Genomic DNA, 19,469 nt, shown 5'->3' on the forward strand with positions numbered 1-19,469 from the left:
AAATGTTAAATGATTAACTTAAAGCTTTATTTTAAAAAGTGACCATATGAAAATATTTTGGGAGACAGAAGTTTTGGAACAGCACATGGTCAAAGAGAAAGAAGGAAAAAGTTTTGTGGTATGTAGTATTAAATTCCACTGTCCCTGAAAACAGACATCAAGCCCCTTATGCTTGCTCTATTTATAACTTATAGATAGCAATGGAGAGCCAATTACAGAAATATATTTTGGAGGGCCGCTAGAAATTCGTATAGTTAATTTTAATTATAACCAGATACATTAATGTATCTACGGGCTATCTTGCTTTTGGAAAGATAATGTATATGCTCCAACTCAACAATTTTTTATTTGAGCACCAAACAGTGAGCTGAATGCTATCATATCACTGTCATATTATTTCATTTATTCCCAATAACAATGCACAGAGGTTGGTTTATTATTACTTTTATTATATAGGAAACAGAAAACAGAAATTTAAAGAAGCCACGTGTCTTGACAAAAATTCTTCAGCTTCAAATATTTAAGGAAAATCTATTCTGTTACTTCTCCACCAGGAGGTGATGAAGTCTTAATTAGTGAGTAGAATGCCCCCCCCCTTTTTTCCCACTTTTCAGACACTTTTAGTTTAGGAGGAAATGATTTCTCTTTCATCCTCAAACAATCCAATTGTTTTCTCTCTCTGATATGCCTTGGATTGGCAGCAGTAGTATTACCTGCAAACTTGCTAAAAATGTAAATATCCCTCACCAACTGAATCAGAAATGAAGGTGGGGGTATGTGGCTATAGAAATTGCTCTACAGAGATAACTCTGTAGAAGTTGATCGATATGATCACTGTCATTCTTAATTTCAAATTTGTTGACCTTAGTCCTCATGAAACTTTCCTCTTTGGTGACACTTAGTAGAAATCACCACTATCTTAATCTTAAAACTGTCTTATTTTGTTTTCTAGAACACATTTTTATCTGATCACTGTTTCTGAGATATCTTCACTAGCTCTCCTCTTTATTCCTTAGTAAGATTTCCTAAGGTTCCTAAATTCTCTTTTCACTTCTGTTCATGCTTTTGATTATTCATTCCATCAACTCCCACAGGTTCAAGCCTCACAGATGTTGCTATCTCCTACAAATCCCTATATCTTCCCTAGACCTTTCTAGTAGTCAAATTCTTTAGTCATTAATTCAGCATACTTTCGTTACTGTGCAGAAGCCACTATACTGAGCACCACTGAGCATCACCATTTGCTAAGGATAGCAGAGGAAAAAAACATTAAACTTTGATGTCTCTTAGGCATTATCCTAACATGCTCTGATGCACTAAAGTCACCCTTCTCTCTAAAATTGATTTTCCTTTTGAATCTAATATCAGTATCATTCCCCACATTGGAACGGACTCCTCCCTTTCCCTCATCCCACACATACAACCAACACCCACCAAGTTTTCATGTTTCTTTAAAAACGTATCTCAAAAGCATCTCTCTCTCTCATGGCCAGTGTTTTGAGTCCTGTTCTCATTGATATTGTAGTAGATTATAGTATATAATCATTGTATATAATAAACTGCAGTAGATTCCTATGATTCTTTCCCCTTCAATATATCTTTCCACAGTGTTGTCTGATTTATTTCCCTAAGATTAGAGTATCCAGCTTAGAATCACACAAATAACCATAAGGGACTCTTAATCACAGGAAACTGAGGGTTGCTGGGGGGCGGGGAGGTGGGAGGATGGACATTAAGGAGGGCACGTGATGTAATGAGCACTGGGTGTTAAATAAGACTGATGAATCACTGACCTTTACCTCTGAAATCAATAACACATTATATGTTATTTAATTTAATTAAAATGAAAATTACAAAAAAGAATCACACAAATAAACAAATAATACACTTCAATGCTTCCAACTTCCCACAAAGACCAAAATCTTCAAATAAAACATTTGAAGTCCTCCTAAATGTGGCTTCAGATTCCCTTTCTAGCTACATGTTCCAGCTTCCCTGTGCTACTGTCCCAATATGCTCTGCCAAGTCACTCTGCCATGACTCTCCTGAGCTGCGTCCCTACAAGTGACTTGATCAGCACTTCTGCCTGTGGTAGTATCCCACATCAGGACCCAGGTCCAATGTCACCTTCTCCATGAAGCCTTCCCCACTTCCCCTAACAGCCCCACTCCAACACCAGACAAAGTAGTGGCTCCTTCTTTCATGCTCCTGGAATACTTTGTTGATGTCCCTAACAATGTCCCACTGGATTTTAAACAACTCGAGAGCAAGAATTTTACTGATTTATCGGTGTATGCCTGGCATCTAGCTCAGTGCTCGGCGCATTAGCAAGTGTTTAATAAATGGATGTGGAATTGATCTACCCAGTTTTAATATGTTTGATTCCCATGTTGCAGCTATCTGGAGGCAGGAAAAGTTGTGAAACAGATTGCTCTACCTTCTAGATGCAGGCCCATCAAAAGCAGGGAGAGGTGGAGCCAACAAGGTAAGCAATCTTATAAACACGGTCCTAATAAGCAGGTAGTTGTGATCTCCTAGATGTTGGCACATATATTCATAGCTTTTTGTGGTGATTCTTGTTTTTGTTTTTGTTTTTAAGATTTTATTTATTTGTTTGAGAGAGAACAAGAGCAGGAGGAGAGGCAGAGGCAGAGGGAGCAGAGAGCTCACACCGGTGAGCAAAGAGCCCAATGCAGGACTTGATCCTAGAGTCCTGGGATCATGACCTGAGCTGAAGGCAGAGGCTAAACCTACCGAACCAGCCAGGTGCTCTGATTCTTATTAATCATACAAAGATTAAATCACATTTTAAATTCTCAGCTTAAGAATTCAGAAAGTAAGCTATGTTTGTTAAATAAATAATAAAAATATCAGGACTTTTAAATTGTACTTACATTGCTTAGGATTGGGTTCAGCAAATAAATATCAAAATAATAGTCTTTAAATATACAGAATATTGGGGTACTGGGTGGCTCAGTTGGTTAAGTGTCTGACTTTGGCTCATGTCATGATCTCAGGGTCCTGGGATCTAGCCGCGGGTCAGGCTCCCCAATCAGTGGGGAGTCTGCATGTCCCTCTTCCTCTGCCCCTCCCCTTGCTCATGCCCTCTCTCTCAGATAAATAAAATCTTAAAAAATTAATAGCAAATAAAACTAAAAAAAAACAAAAGGTACATAATCTTATTTCTTTCCTATATACCCATTCTGATCTTACAGCCCAGTGTGGCACATGGAGTCCGTGAAGAAAGGGACATAGTTTCTAGCTGTCCTTTTGGTGGGCTTCCAATCCCAAGGCAGATACATATAGCAATGATGGAGCCCTAGCAATTATGTCCATATTCTGGTTCTTTCCCTTTCAGGCTTCCCAGGAGATGTCACACCATCTCTGCTTACATGCTACTGCCCAGAACTTAACAAATGACCATTCCTCATGGCAAAGAACTGGGAAATGCAGTTTCTCTTCCAGAGCTAGAGACTGTGGTTCTGCCACCAAAGGGGAAGGACAAATAGAGGTGGCAAGACAACCAGTGTCTTCTTAACCAGCATTTTAAATTTCTCTTTTCTGAAGCATTGCCCATTATGCAGTTTCACAATCTCATCCTCTAACCGTGACCCATAAAAGAAGCACCATAGTATGTGAAAGATGAGTTAACCTCCCACATCTGCATCAGTAAAATGTCAAAGTAGAAAACAAGTTTGAAAATACCTATTCTAGTGATAGTCCCTAAACTGTTTATTAGTTCAAAAAGAGAGATGATCAAAATCAAGAATAAACACTTTAAGATTTATAACACTTTGACATTTCTGAGATGTGCAAACCCAGGATTGATATAGTCATCTTGCTGAATTGAATGTAGACCCGTACAAGTATCATGTCATTTATTTGGTAAGTCATAGTGGCACAAGCTGAGTGTATGTCATGTACACCAAATCATGGGTCAGTCCTAAATGGATTGGAAATGGAAAAAAAAAAAAAAAAAGAGTCCTTCATATAGAATTTGAGAAGCACTGGTCTACATCAATTTAAAGGAAGCACAGGGGCCAGAACTTGAGGTTCCTGGCTTCTGATCCAGCATCAACTGCCTTGGTCCTACACTGCTCTCAGATGCTGGCACTGATGCCATCAACCCCCATTTCTGACCAACTGGGAAGCTCCAGAGCTACTTCTTACCAGAGGTCTAAACCTACTGTGTGTGCTTCTGAAATGTGACCAGCCTCTCTGTGTTTGGACCGCAGTATTCGTGACATAGAACCTACACACTTAGCTTCTGTGGGCCAATTCACACCCACCACTTGCCTCCATTCTTGTCCTAGCCTTAAAAGCCATTCTGGATCCTGCTCCAAATTGCATACACTATTGAAAACTATGATCTTAACTTTCACCCAGCTTTGAAAATCCCCATTGCCTAAAAATCACGACTGCAGTATGTTCTTTCTCTCTCTCTCTTTTTCTCTCTCTCTCTCTCACACACACACACACAATGAGGAAAGCAGTGCAGACACAACCCACTTTCTTCTAAACCAATGGATGGTCACCCTCTACCGGTCTGACCCAGTTGTTAAATTCACTGAGCTACTGCTGAATTTTTTTTAAAGTTTAGTTTTGGTGATTGTTCACACCAGTAGTTTTCATAGGTGATTTGATAGAGTAGCTCAGTTGTCAACTTCCCATGTGAGTCATATCTCAGATGCTGAAGCAATTCCCTAAAGCTCAACATTCAGATGTGAATGGATGAGCTTCCTTTTAAACACACTCTACAGCCTTTCCTATTTCTGCAAGTGAATGTCTGCCCCTGCCTCTACCTGTACCGGTGGAAAGTCTCTTTACCAATGCTCCTCCACGGGGTAAAGGATATAGGCCTGCTGGCTTCCTGCGATTGGTAATGTGGCAAATTGATTTTTAGACAAATGATCTAGTGTCTCCACCAAGTGCCGCATACTACTGGAGCTAAATTGTGTTTCCGTTCACACAGTAAATGATTTCAGCAGCTGGAAGCAAATTTTTAGGGAAAAAAAGGTCTTTACCCAAATTATGCTTTTTACATATACTTGTGGTGCCAAATAGCTCACCAAAAAACTATGACATCCATACCACTTCCACCCAAAAGTGTTGTTTCCTGTGCTGCAATAAAGAGTCCTCGCAGTTTGGGTGTACACGATGGCTGGGGAACAGATGAAGAAGAGAGAGTTGAAAGTGCAGAATGAAGGTCTCTTTTTGCCCTTACTTGAAGGAGCACCTCACCATTTTAACGCATTCTCAAATACGCTGTGTCATCAGATCCATACCATCAGTTAATGGTTTTGCCAGGGGCCACCGTGCTCTATTTTTCAGCTGAGGCAAAGAAGGCTCATAAAAGTTAAAGAACCACCCCCTCACCCTGCCCTGAAGTCACACAAGCAGTAGTGAAGGGATCTGCACCAGAAACAACCTCCCAACTCTTACTCCTTTGCTTGGCCCTGACTCCTAATTGCACATACTTTATACTTCCACCTAAAAGAATATCAGCCAAATACTTCTACCTATGTTTCCTTCAGGTATTTTCATTGGTTCACCTCAGACCATGCTTTTCCTGCCCTTTTAAGGCACTTATTTTTTTTTTTTAATTTTTCACACAGTTCATGTGGCTATAAACTCTTGAAGGTGAAGGCCAGGGCTTCTCTGTGGTCAGCCTAGTTCACAACGTAACTCTGGTATTAGATGGATCTCCATTTAGTTCCTCTCTTTGGCTAGACCTTTCTTCGGTGCTTTAAACATGGCTGGTGAATACTCACTAAGCAAGGGGTTTCTTTAAGGTTCTGGCAGAACTTCTAAGACCTGCTCACATATAAGTTCAGGAATGAAAATAATGTTAGGCTATAATAAATGCAACTGTTCTAAGAACAGACAACACAAAGGTTTTTTTTTTTTCTAATCTCTAAAGACTGGAAATACAGATCAATGTACAATGTCCATCATGTCCCATAGAAGCTGAAGATTTCAAGTTTTCTTCTCTTAACTATATGTCTCATCTGGAAAATTTGAGCTGAGTGGTGTTGAACCAAATATCCTAAAATGGTATTATAAAAACTGTTCAGTGAGAAGGTAAAATGCAAAAGCGTGTTGGGAAAAGAACTTAACAAGAAGGCTGCAGCCACTTTAGAAGTGTAAAACTCCTTCCACAGGGGAGTTAGGACACTAAAACTTCCATCAAAGCACATGACAATGACATCAGTGGTCTGTTATCCCCTCATAAATGGGCCAGGCCTGGACAAAGACATTTGAGCAATGTCAGCCCTTGTCAAATCCGTAACAAAGTTTGACATCTGTTAAATCATTAAAGATACAAATAAAATGTTAACCAAGATGGAGAAGGAAGGGAGAGTGCTGATAGTATGGATTAGGCCTAAAAGTAAAAGGCCAGAAAAGACATGATTAATTCCTGGACTTTGGAATATCACCACAGATTGTTGGCTAAACCTTCCCAAGTTCCAAGGCACTGGAAACAACTCTGGTAATAAAAAGACTATGGAAATCTGTAATAGATGGATTTAGGGCTTTTCACACTGATACGGCTGTTTCCACAATAAAGGGATATCCTTTGGCTCCTTATATCCCCATCTCCCTCCAGATACCTGGTTTCAATTTCACAGTATGTAATTCTCCCTGACCTCAAAGAGAACTTTGTCCTTGAACTAGCTCCATAGAGCAAAATCCAAATATTGGCCTATGGTATTCATCTTTAGTGTTTATAACCTGATTAAAAGGTGTTTTCTATTTTCCTGGTCCTTTGAGTATGGGGCATACTAGTCTGGAAGTTCTCTTGCCCAGAAAAGAAAGGAGTTGCCCTTCAAAACTTGTGACAGAGAAAAAGCTACTTAGAGATCAAGTAGACGTTCCTGGAAAAAAAAAAAAGGAAATACTACATTTCCCAGATTCCTCTGCAGGTACACAGTGTTATGGGATTGATTTCTAGCCAACAGAATGTGACCAGAAGTCACAAGAGTCATTTCCAGGCTGAGGTAATTAAGAATGGGTATGCTTTCCCCACACATTCTTTCTTTCCTTTGCACGTCAAACTTGGAAGTCAAGTTCTAAATGACACAGCTACAAGAAGGGGTCAGCCTAGGTCCCTGAGTCACCAATTGGAAGAAAGATGTCACCTCACCCACATGGGGATCTTAAGTAAGTGAGAAGTAAACTAGTATTGGCTTATCCCACTGTTATTCAGAATTGTCTGAGACTGCAGTTAGTGTTCATTTCTGGGACTAATAAACAACTTCTAGAATGTTGAAATTTTCTAAAATAAGTAAGTGTGAGGTTACATAATAAATGCACCGCAAATGGATGGCGATGAATATGCACACAAATGAGCTCAAGGAAACCTAACTGGCCCAAAGGGGAACAGATTCCAGACTTTATATGTGGGTAAATGAGGACTTCTTGCAGCTGCAAAGGCCCAAAAGAGGAGAGGTGCACAGGAAGTACCATTCTGCACCCTTAGACTGGCCAGTCAAGGAAGAGGTCTTTAGAAGGAATAGCCAGAGTGCACTAACTCATGAAAAGGGACTTTCACTGTTGTGTGGAGGTGGGGCTGGAAAAGGAAGAAGGGGAGTTCACAGCAGGAAGAAAAGGCAAGTCATCTGGACCACGATAGCTCAGTTCAACAGAGATAAGAAGGCAAACATTAGCAGGGCCTCCAACGTGCAAAACCCAAGAGTGTACCCAAGCCTGGCAATGAGAAGAGGGGATGACCATGGAGAGCCTATCAGTAACTTGAGAGCAGTGAGCAATAGCAGCAGAAGTTCCAGAAGCACCAGACTTCCAAGGTGGAAGAGCAGGAATGTTGAGCCAGCTAGGGAAGGCTGAGGCTCTGGGAGGGCCACCACGTGAAGGGTGGCTTGGAGAAGCTCCAGTTTAAGGTAAACATTGAGGACTGAGGAAGGGGCAGGGCTGCAGGCCCAGTGATCCAAACAGTGCAAGTTTCAAGGAAACTGTGAGAATTTACTGTATCCTTCTCCTACTAGGACTGTTCTAGAAGACAGCTTGCTGGTTCTGCCTATAGCCATATTCTGGAATCTGTTAAACCCAGAAGAGGAATCCAGATGCACACATAATAGCAGAAGGTGGCTGTCTTCTCAGTCTCCTTCCCACCTCCCGTTCCCTGGGAGAGCTTCAGAGAGTTGGCAAACATGGCCAAGAAAATCATGCCACAGGAAGAGGCAGGCCTTGCTGCACCCCACTTCATGGGACGGGCAGACCACATTGCTGGCTGCCTACCACACTGCTCCATACCCGCTACCTACACTCATCATGAGGAGGAGAAATTTTTCCTCATATGCCTCTCGCTCTTGTCATTATAAAGCTTGTTTTCCTTCTGCCGCAGTCTGTGCTTCTGCCAAGGACAAGGGCTGGATATTTGTTCTAGATCATTTGGCCTGTCCCCCCACAAATGAGAAACACAAGGCTCCCTGTGCACCCAGGCTGGCATGAAGGTAAGACAGCAGGACTTGGCAGAGAAGGAGGCCTATGGTCACCGGCCTTCCAAAGGTGTGGCTTTCCCTCTTTCACACCAAAGTAGTGGATGTTATGCATAAAGGGAAGATCTTATTCATGCAAAATTATTTATCGAGTATAGTGGTGCAAAACACTGGAATAGCTCTTTTGGAAACATTGATGTAGACATTGTCCCTGCACCCATGGAGCTGGCTTATGGTATGATAGAGAGATAAGGAATAGTTCCTAATAAGTTTAATGTCAAGAAGGCTGTTATGTGTCCAAAAGGTAGAGAAACAAAATGCTGTGAGGGCTCATTCAAAGGAAGATGAAATCACTTGCAGTTGGATTTAGAATCATAAAGTATGTCATGTGGCATCATTGAGACTACTTCATCTAAATACCTCAGGTGAAAGCCAAGGATGTTAGAAGATGACACAAGTTCATAGAGCCAGTGACAGAGCCAACAAAGCCTTGAGCCCCTTTCTTCCAAATCTGAGTATAGGCCCATCCGGCTGTGCCATGCTGCTTCTTGGCAGCTTAGTCAAGGGGCTGCCTGAAACAAATCACCTGCTGTTCTAGATTTAGCCAATCAATGCATCAACTTGGGGAAGTTCATGAGCTTGGCAAGCTTATAATCTAGCAGAGCAGGTCAAACGCATAATGTACATTTCCGTACTTTCTAACTTCAGAAAACACAGACACTTAGATACACTAGATTGATTATATTTAGCCCATTATCAACCTGCAAGATTTAGCAGGAGGAGAAGTGTGACAGTTTCGTGGGTATTGAGCAGATCAAAGAGGGAAGAAGGAAGAGGGACAGAAAGAGAAGATCTCAGAGGCCAGTTACCTGGATAATCTTAGTTGGTGGATCTAGGACAGAGAACTTGTCTCCATAAAACCTAGAACACAGGCTCTCAGAGAGAGAGATTAAGTGCCTTGCCAAGGGTTCCAGCAGAACCCTAAGTGCAGAAGCCAGCACTGAATTCAGGTCTTTCTGATTCCCAAGTTCCTTCCAGACACCAAACTGCCTCTATATAGAGAAACAGCTTTATTTTAACCGTAACAAAATAAAAATATCCCGAGTGTCTGAGTGGGAGGGGGGGGGAGTAATTGGTCTCACAAGTGGAAAATTTGGGGGGTGCCTGGGGTGGCTCAGTTAGTTAAGCACCTGCCTTCGACTCAGGTCATGATCCTGAAGTCCCTGGATCAAGTCCCCCATCCGGCTCCCTGCTCAGCAGGAAGTCTGCTTCTCCCTCTGACCCTCCACTTCTCATGCTCTCTCTCTCTCTCTCTCTCTCATTCTCTCTCTCAAATAAATAAAATCTTTTTTTTTTTAAGATTTTATTTATTTATTTGACAGAGATCACAAGCAGGCAGAGAAGCAGGCAGAGAGAGAGGAGGAAGCAGGTTCCCCGCTGAGCAGAGAGCCCGATGCGGGGCTCGATCCCAGGACCCTGGGATCATGACCTGAGCCGAAAGCAGAGGCTTTAACCCACTGAGCCACCCAGGCGCCCCTCAAATAAATAAAATCTTTTAAAAAAAAACAACAAATAGAAAGTTCAAGTATCATTGTGATCACCATCACCACCACCCCCTTGGAGAAAAATACCTTGCATATTGTAAGGAACTTCTATGATCTCTCCTTGTGCTCAATGAGAACCATGTTTCACTTTGCTCCTAGGAGGCTCAGAGACAAATTTAAAGTTGCTTTTTAATACGTGTCTAGTACTCCACATACATCTCAGGGTTCTTTTTTCTTCTGTTCTTGACCCAAGATTGTGATTTCTATGTTATCTTGTTCTAATCACTTATTCATCATTTTCATATTATTTCTTAGATGGATTCTCAAGACTCCTCAAAACTTAAGTGGAATAAGATAAGGTAGGCATGATATTAATTAAAACATGTTACCTGGATAGAGCTTTCATCTGTAGCATCACACAGATTCTTCAGTCCTTTGAATTCTATTGCTAGCGAATCGGAAAAAAAAAAAAAAAAAAAAAAGAAGAAGAAGAAAATCAAGACACCATCTGGCTGTCTTTGGAAAGAGAGAGGTAATTCAGGTCTTTGATCTGCTCTGCACATGGACTGGGAGAGGGAGAGAGGACCAAATCTCCCTGACACAGACAATCACTTGCTTTATTAAACAAGTGTCTTATATTATACACAGAGAGTAGTGCATTATGTGAATGCCCAAGAAAAAATTACGATGAAAAGTAGATACTGAGCATACTGAGTACTCTGGGTTTTGAAATATTAACGTCACAGCTGTTTCTAATAGTTTTTCTCTAACTGCAAGCTTACTTCCACAATATGTACTAATGTAACTGTAACTGCCCCAAAATGTTTTTCATTTTTTTAAATGAAGTCTTTTCAGAATTCACTATGCAACTGAGAGCCCATAACCGTCTTAGATCACTACCCCATATACAGGTTAGGTTGCATTCATTTTTTGGTCTGAGAGGATTCAAGATGGGGCCGTTTGAAACAGCTGACCTACTTAAAAACTTGTGAAATATGACTTTCTAAACAGCAATAACAAAACAAAACAAAAGAGAATCTTATTAATGAGCGAAGTCAAGAAAGTTATTAGGTGATGTACTCTGGGCTTTTAAATGGCAATGACCATGGGGGAGAAGTGCGTTCTTAACCTATATCTGGTAAGAGGTCATGGGAATGGGAAGCTGACTGAGATATCTCTGCTGGCTGCCCCAGGGCTTGGGGAGACGTAAGCCTTCTGTTTGAGGGTTGCCTTATATAATTAAAACTAGGGTTTACCTGCACTTGAGTGCAAAGAAAACATGTGCTGCTCTTCCTTTCAGATTCCTCCTTATAATTACCTTTCATTTGCAATCGTCTCCTTCCATCCAGTAGATGCTTTCTTTTCCAGATGGTTTATATTTTTGCGAAGGGTTGGGAGACTTCTTCCTTTACAGTCTCTCCGTTTAGGTTTGACAGACTCAGAAGCCAATGCCTTCTCTGAGGCTAGGTCTCCTGCGCGACTCGGGGTCGCATTCGTCGCGCCCCGCAGATCCGCACAGCGTACGCGACTTCCCTCTCAGCCTAAGTTGCGTCGGCCAGCGCCCAGGTTCTGCTCCCGCCTGGGGCTGCGGAGTTCCGCGGCCGCTGCCCGCGGCGGCGAGGTGGCGGGGTCAGCTCGGAGCCGAGTACCGGGCGCGGGGCCGAAGCTGGGCCCGAGCCTCCGGGACGTGCGGGGCGAGGCTGCTCCTCCTCGGGCCGGGATGGGGCGATGTAGCCGACGCTGCCAAGGGCGCCCTGTGCCCCCACCTGGCGCTCCGCCTGCGCCTACCCGCCTGCAGTATGGCCGGCTCCTCGGAGCCTAAACGCCCATGAGCCCCGTTCCTGGAGGAGGTCGCAGGCCAGGGCCTGAATTACCTCAAAATTGGGGGGAGGGCTGAAAACAGACATACAGCGGGATAGTTGACAGTCTCTCCGCCAAGCCCCCTTCCTCCCCACCGGAATATATTACTCCACCACCCAGCGGGCGAACCCCGCAAGGTTTACTATCCCAGTTGTAACCTTGAGAAGGTTAAGGCTGGGACGTGGTCAAGGTCACGAAACAAATACAGGCGGCAACGCGTCGGGAGCGCAGCTCGGTCTGCCGCCACCCCCCTGCCCGTCCCTGAATGTTCCGGAAAGGCGGGCCACTGGCCAGGACGCAGGCCGATGCCCCAGGACCCGGTGGTTTCGGGTTTACGCCCCGGGGTGAGGAAGCGGTGGGCGGCGCGGCTGCCGAGGTCGGCGTGGGCCCGTGACCCCGGGGCGGAGCGCGAGAAGGGGCGTGCGTCGCGGAGCCTCGGAGCCACTAGGCCGGGGCTCTTCTGGACACGGCTGCAGACCCTCGCCAGCAAGTGCGGTGGGCGCCCAACCCCCGGGCGCGGTCTGCCGAAAAGAGTGGCTTCTTCTGGAGCCCCGCTCCATAATTAAAGCTCCCTGCGGGAGTGGGTGGGACGTTTAGGTTTTTTTCTCATTTTGCTCCGAAACCCAGTTTTTAAACTGAATTCTTAATTCAAATAGAAGACAAGAATCGCCTTCTCCCCCTACCACCCCCATTCCCTCCTCGGCTCTACTGCGGTTACCCAGACGGAGAGCCTGAGACGAAGCTACACACGCACGCTCGCGCGCGCGCTCAGGGGCGCGCGCACGCACACAGACACACAAGCCATAGCTGTTCACCCTGGGATCCTCCTCGCCTCCAAGGCTGCCCGGGTAGGGTGGTGCGGCTTTAAGGGTCTGGGGAGGTTTCAGAGGGGCTTAGTGATCCTTATTATTCGTTCCCTCCCAGGAGCCCGACACCGTGCGGGGCGGTGGCCGAGGCTGCGCACCGTTCTCTCTAGCAAGGGGAGGCGCCGCGGGGCCTCGGTCACACACGCTAATCAGTAACTCCCGGAGCCACTGAACAGCGGGGGCCTTTTCAGAACAGACGCCCCAGGAAATGATCTATTGATTGTTCGCACTTACTGTGCACTTATCACCAAGAGGGTTGTTCTTTCCACTTATCAACAGAAACCGCGGCTGGGATTCACTTTGGCTGCTGAGCGCGAGTCCGCCCGTAGCCGCGCGTCGCCGCCACCGGCAGTACGAGGTCTCCGGCTTCACCATTCCAACAGGTGGCGAGGGCAGGCGGCGCCTGCTCCGGGCGCCCCCTGCCTTCCAGACCTACAGGTCCGGGGGGCGCCAGGACCTGCCACCATGCTCGGAGGAGGAGGGCGCGGGCTCGGCGGGAGCCCGGGTTTTGGAATGGGGCGTGTGCACTGGGAAGTGAATGCGCAGGCGGGCTCTGGACCCCGAGCAATTACGGCGCCTCCGCAGAGTTTCCTCCACCCTTGATTTCCCGTAGAAAGAGTTTAATTGTTAATAGCTAAGACGAATATGCCTTTCAAGTGACTAGAGCAGAGAAGCTCTTCCGGGATCCAGACACAGTCGAGGTTACTCCCCGCCACAAACCCTTGCCAAGTTAGCCTCCCTTAGTCTTCTTTGATATTTACATACACAAATAGACACACACACACACACCCCACTGGAGAATTCGAGAAGGTAAATTAGGAGGTCGCTAAGGCGTAACCATGCCTTTCTCCGCCAGTGTGTCCCTTCTGGGATGACTCTGAACCTGGGACCGAGTCCTGTTCCCGCTCGGATCCTCGAGACCAAGCCCACTCACTCGGGGCAGGCGAGCCCAGCGGCTGCTGAAAGTCGCCGCGGCATGCTGCGGGCGCGCGGCTCCGAGCGCGCTGCTTCCCGAAGCCGCCGGCAATGCTGATTTATGCTCCAGCGGCTCGCGAAAACCCCAACGCTTTGGCTGGGTTAATTTTTGTCAATTGTTCTTCAACACAGTGAGATAGTTTGCAGCTCGAGGCCGGTCTTATTTATCACCCTGCACATTTGAAATACAGTCAGACATAAAAATAACTGACTCTGGGACTCTGGCGCAATATTGGAGCCGTCGGGGAATAATTTGGCTAACTGACTTGGACGTTTCACCTTCTAAACAGAAATGCAACTCTCAGTCAAACTGTAAATCAGATTGTCTTCGGCAATGAGACGGGGGGAAAGCACCAAACCCAGAAGGGAACGCAAACAAAATGAAAGAAAACGCAGATATTGACCAAAGCAAAATGAGCGTTAGAAACCCAGACTGGATTTTAATTTTAGGCGTGGAACCTCATCGGGAATGTGAATTCCTAAATGTTTTACCAGCTGGATCCGTCCCAGAAATTCTAGGGTGCCCCGGAAACTGAAATGATTTCTTTATACCTTTTAACCGTTATTGCTGTTTTTGTTACTAAGCAATAATTAATTATAAATGCTGTTTTTGGGGGGGGGGTCTCCTTCAAGAGGTCTAATTATAAATGTTAACGGGAGAAAGCAGAACGGTTTGGGAAGGACTGGGTGGGGGCTCAGAAGTGACCCAACACTTGGAAAAGAAGGAAATCAGAAATTACCCTGGCACTCTCCTTGTTCACAAAATGCTGTAAATAGATGGAAAAGAATCTGATAGTCTGTTCTGCGCCTCCAGATCTACCCCCTCCCCCCCGCCGGCCTATAGGGGGAAGTCCCTAGTAATGAAAGCTCAATTTCTTACCACCCCCGCTTAGACTAAGTAGTTTAAAACCTAGGCAGGACTAGCCTTCGGTAAGGTAGGAACTGGAAAAGAAGAGAAAATCCAAGCGACCACTCAACAGTTGATCGTAAAGGGAAACTCAAAATACAACCAAATAAAACTTGTGCTGGGAAGGGCGCGTCTGCTTTATTCTGCATTATCTCTACACCCAAGTAAATTTCATTCTAGCACAACAAAGGGTAGATCAGCCTTCCACTTTCACAGTGAAATTCTGAGGATGGTTTTCTTGACCTGACCCACAGTGATCTTACCTGTAGGCACTTGCCCCACTTTTAGGGTATTTAAACAAGTATGTTTAAACTCCTTTTTTGACCGAGTCCTTCTCATAACTTGCTTTTTACATTTCTCCAAATAAACTTGAACAAGAGAACAGTGAGTTTTAAAATTCACAAATTAAAATTAAATTTAAAGATACCACAGGGGGCTACAGGTAGAAAATTGGAGGGATTATTTTAAAATAACTTTGAAGGCTTAAGGGATGATACTTTGGTAGTTGATAGCATTTGGTGTCCACGGATAATACTGAATATATAATATTATGATTGCGATCAATGTATGTAGCTTTAAAGGAATTAAATGAAATTAAATTAAATCTAAGCTTTTGATGGGAAAAGATCAGCAAGTTGTTGGGCATTTTTTTCTTTCTCAAGAGTAAAGTGAACTGCTGCATTTTTTACATTTGTGATCCAGTTCTTAATTTGGTGGTTTTTATATCCGCCCCAACACAGATTTCCCCAAGTTGACATCTCTGCTTCTTGGAAGGGGGATGTCAGTAAATTCAGAACGCTCTGCTGATGGGCAGTACCCCTGCTGTGAGCCATCCTTTGCCAGTAGAGGGTCTGATGTCCTTTCAGTATAACCAGCTGGGAAATTAAAGGAAATGTATTTGCTTCTCCACATGTTTATTTTTTGGTTTTTGTTTTCCCTTTATTTCTAACCACCCCCGCTCATCAAGATGAGTTCTTTCTCTTAGAATCCCAAAACACAAATATCTCCAAAAACGTATATTTCAAAAATTAAATCTACAGATGTAATACATACTGTGAACCCTATAAAATGCGTTTACAATGCTGACTTAAAGAAAAAAATTTATAACTTTCATATGTACCTTCCTTGTGCAATAGGCAACTGCCATATGTTTCCGACTTTCATAATTCAGTTTTTCCTGGACATCTGTAGCAGGTAGTGAGTGCTTCTTAAAGTACATTTTATGTAATATGAGAAGGAACCCGCACCAAAGGCTAAAGGTTAACATAAAAAAGCAGAAGTCTTTCTAGAAATGCTAGTTATTCTGAATTTACATCACCTATTACAAATGGCCTGAGATGGGTTTTTTCCCTCCCTCTTTCTTCATGAGGCTGGATTTGGAAATGCAGTATTGTACATGCCAAAGATTCTTTACAAACAGCATTTCTGAAACATCAAAATGTTTGGGTAGAGTTCCTCTTGTTAATACCATTCTTTAGGCTTTTGCTCGAAGGTTCTCAATTTGGTTCTTCCTGAAAACCCGGGTTGGAAATATATTCCGGGAAGATTATTTTATTTAAGACAAAGTTTAATATTTTTGTATTTCTCCCTCTATTTTTAGAGGGAAAAGAACTGGATCTTAATTTTTTCATTGATCTCAGTTGTTCATGATATACTTCTTAAGGGATGAAAGAGTCCACACAGTTAAAAATGAAAAGAAATCAAAACCAGAACTCATGCAGAAACGTCAGAGTTTGTTGTCAAATTTTTTGCTCACGTATTTGAATTCAGGGTTCATTCCCACTGCTAATACTATTTTTCAATAGCCCACTTCTTTGGGGGGCAGTTCCTGTGCTACCTTTAAATTACTGTTAAAAATCTTTTCATTCACCTGAAATTGAAATGTCTCATCTGTCAGTACAAAAATATGAATAAATCCCAGTCACATTCTTCATTGTTTATACTTTCAGCAGATTATATAAATGTGCACAAAATTTCCACTGTCTAAGAACTTTGGTATCTACAGTTGTGAAAAATGAGAACAGGGCCAATTTACAGCCAATTAGAGTATGTAATAAGTTTTATAAAAAGCTAAAAACTCTAGCTAGTAATTCTTAAATGGAACAGAGTTAGGGACGCTCAGTTCCATTTTCAATTCATTTTAGTAAAGCATCAGGCTAAGATAATCTTTGTTTATGGGGAAATAGTATTACATATTTAACTCAAAGAACATGAAGATACATATTTAAAAATCAATTTAAACACAATTTTATATAGCATAAGCTACTAAAATGTCCATTAACTATCTGAGGATATAATTTAATTTCCCCACTCACTGTCTCAGTTTGATTTATATCTAAATCAATCTGTTGCAATGTTGATATCAGTGAGGTCCAACTACCTACCCTTGTGTATTCATTTACATCTAGATGTTAATTCCATTACTTCCTTCAAGCCACCTTATATTTGAATCAGGTTTTAGTGATAGAAAAAGTGTGGCCTTCTTGGACATTTCTGTTACTAACCCCTAACTGTATGGCTGTGGGAGGAGTGTGGGTCAGTGAATGAGGAAGTGAAGCAGCGATTTTTTTCAACACAGGGTGAAAAATAGTTGCAGTATATTCTGGAGGCAGAGCAGATGCTGCTGGAAATAGGACATGAATGGGGAAGCTCATGTGCCCAGTGCAATGAGTTTGTTCTGGGCACCTCTCAACCCTGGTTTTGGTAAGTCAGAGGCCCCTTCTCTTCTCTTCCTTCCTTTCCCGTCTCCAAGCTGGAGAACTTGGAGGTTGGAGGAAGGAGGAATGAAGACAAGATTAACCCTAGAGCACACTTTCCCTTGGCTTTACCAAAACTTGCACCTCCTCAAAGACTCAGGGAGAAATGAGCCTTGATTTGAAAACCAACACTACAGAAGAATCTCTCTGGGTTTCCTGGAGCCCTGAAGGGCTCTTCCATAGGCTGGTGGAGTTCTTTTGTAGACAGACTCAAGTCTCAGATGATCAGAATTATGGAACAGACTGGTTGTTGAAGAGAAGATGGTAAACAGGCTCCAACCCGTGCGAAGGTGCTGTCTGTGTGTGCTATTTGCGACAGAAGCTGCAGTGAGGAATTGCGGTTCTGTATCGCTTTCTCCGTTGGGCCTGGGTTTGCAGCTGAGGCCCGCAGCAGAGAAGCCCATGAGAGCGCAGCCAGAGAGACCCTGCCTGCCTGCATTTATTCCTGTAGACTTTGGAATCTTGCAGATTATAGTTTATTATTTTTATTAACCCAAATCAGAGGGAGAGGCACGAAGACGAGTATGTACAAGAAGGAAGGGAATGGGAGGAGACAGCGAGCCCTAGCCCACGTGTGTGGCGCGGTCCTGTGATTCGGGGAGGCTTCTGGCATCCCTGGCCCCCAATTAGGATATGGCTCCTTCCCAGATCAAGTTACAAAGTAACACAGACAAATAATTATCTCTCTTGGGGCTTGGATTGGGCCTTCCTTCACCCCGACTCTCCTATGTATTACTCTATTTCTTGCTAGGCTAGTATTTCAGTGAATAATAAAATGTCTTTCTATGCGTGGGAAGGAAGTCCAGATCTTGCCTATTTGGAAATTCAGAGACTACATGGTGCATCTCGAGTTCAGGGAGCAAAACACAGACCCTCCTGTATGCCAGGGTAAACCTCCCTGCGTCGAATTGTTATTCTGGGAAATCAAACAGGAGTTTGGAAATTTACAGCGATTGTCAAATGCAAAAGAAAAAAGAAAAACAAAAAAGAAAAATTAGTCTATTTAGAGGATGAAATCCTGGCACATAGGACTTTAAAATTTGGAATTAAAAATAAGCAATTGCTTATTAACAAAACACAAAAATAAAAAATAGAAAACAAAATACAATAATATAAATAATAGTTATCTAGATAAGAAACGGTAAGCTATATCTAAACATAGATAATAGAGTCTACAGAAAGAATGAGCTTCAAAAAAGAATCTTTCTAAGAATCCAATTTTAAACTGCGAAAGAAAAGAGAGAAAAGAAAGAAACAGGAGGAACCAGACATGCCTTTTAATCCTCCCTCTCCGCCACCCCCCACCCCAGAGTTAACTTTGCTATCTGTTTGGATACAGCCCACTAGGTACCATTCTCCTTTCCCTTCTCTCCAAGTCTCTGAGACAGACCTACTCTGATAATGTTCTTCCCTGGGTGGCTTTTATTTGAAATAGAGCCTGGCTAGTCTTGCCAGAGGGCTGACAGTTTAATTTAGTTTTAATCATTTCCTTAATGTAGCACAACCTGGGAAAAGACATTTTCTCTCTTAAAGTGACAGGAGGCGCATGCTCTCTGTACATAGGCACCCCTCCACGTTTACACGTGCGCAGGTGCACACACGCGCATCCGCGCACACAGGCCCATACAGAGAAGTGCACACACAGACAAGTGCGCACGGGGGTACTCACGTGAACACAAGCACAGACATGTGCACAGGCGCACACGTATTCCACCGAGCTTTTCTTCTGCCAATTCGCGTCCCGTCCCGTTTCTTTTGCTCTGTCGAAAAGTAAAGTGCAAGGCCCTGGAATGGCCCCGACACGCGCAAGCCACGCTTTTGAGAAAACGCCTTCTAAGGGCGTTGGCTTCGCCTTCACACCTAAGGCCAAGAATCCTCCTGCCTACAAACTCTGACCTTCCTTCCCTCCGGCTTCTGGGAGGGGTGGGGCGCCCCCTGTCCTGGAGCAAGGGTCCTAGTGCGGTGAGGTCTTCGACTAGCTGTTTTGCGGGGTCGGGTGCAGCTGGTCTTGTTAGGTCCGGAAGCCCGGACAGATTAAGCGCGAATCCCGGGCGGCGAGCGGCCGTGCGGCTCTATCGCTAGGGTTCCCAAATCCTGGTCTGGAC

At 43.8% G+C, this 19,469-nt stretch overlaps 1 long non-coding RNA gene across 2 annotated transcripts in view; it reads right to left on the bottom strand.

Annotated features, from left to right (window-relative positions):
• Positions 1–13,216, bottom strand: part of LOC131833633 (uncharacterized) — a 90,281-nt gene extending 77,065 nt beyond the window's left edge. For both annotated transcript variants that reach the window (XR_009354559.1, XR_009354558.1), the window contains exons 1-3: positions 12,961–13,216; positions 11,319–11,893; positions 10,390–10,448 (exon numbers count right to left, since the gene is read on the bottom strand). This is a non-coding gene — a long non-coding RNA (uncharacterized LOC131833633). The remainder of the gene's footprint in view (positions 1–10,389; positions 10,449–11,318; positions 11,894–12,960) is intronic.
• Positions 13,217–19,469: the final 6,253 nt, after the last annotated feature.

Source organism: Mustela lutreola, chromosome 6, assembly GCF_030435805.1.
Source record: "Mustela lutreola isolate mMusLut2 chromosome 6, mMusLut2.pri, whole genome shotgun sequence".
Lineage (NCBI taxonomy): Eukaryota > Metazoa > Chordata > Mammalia > Carnivora > Mustelidae > Mustela > Mustela lutreola.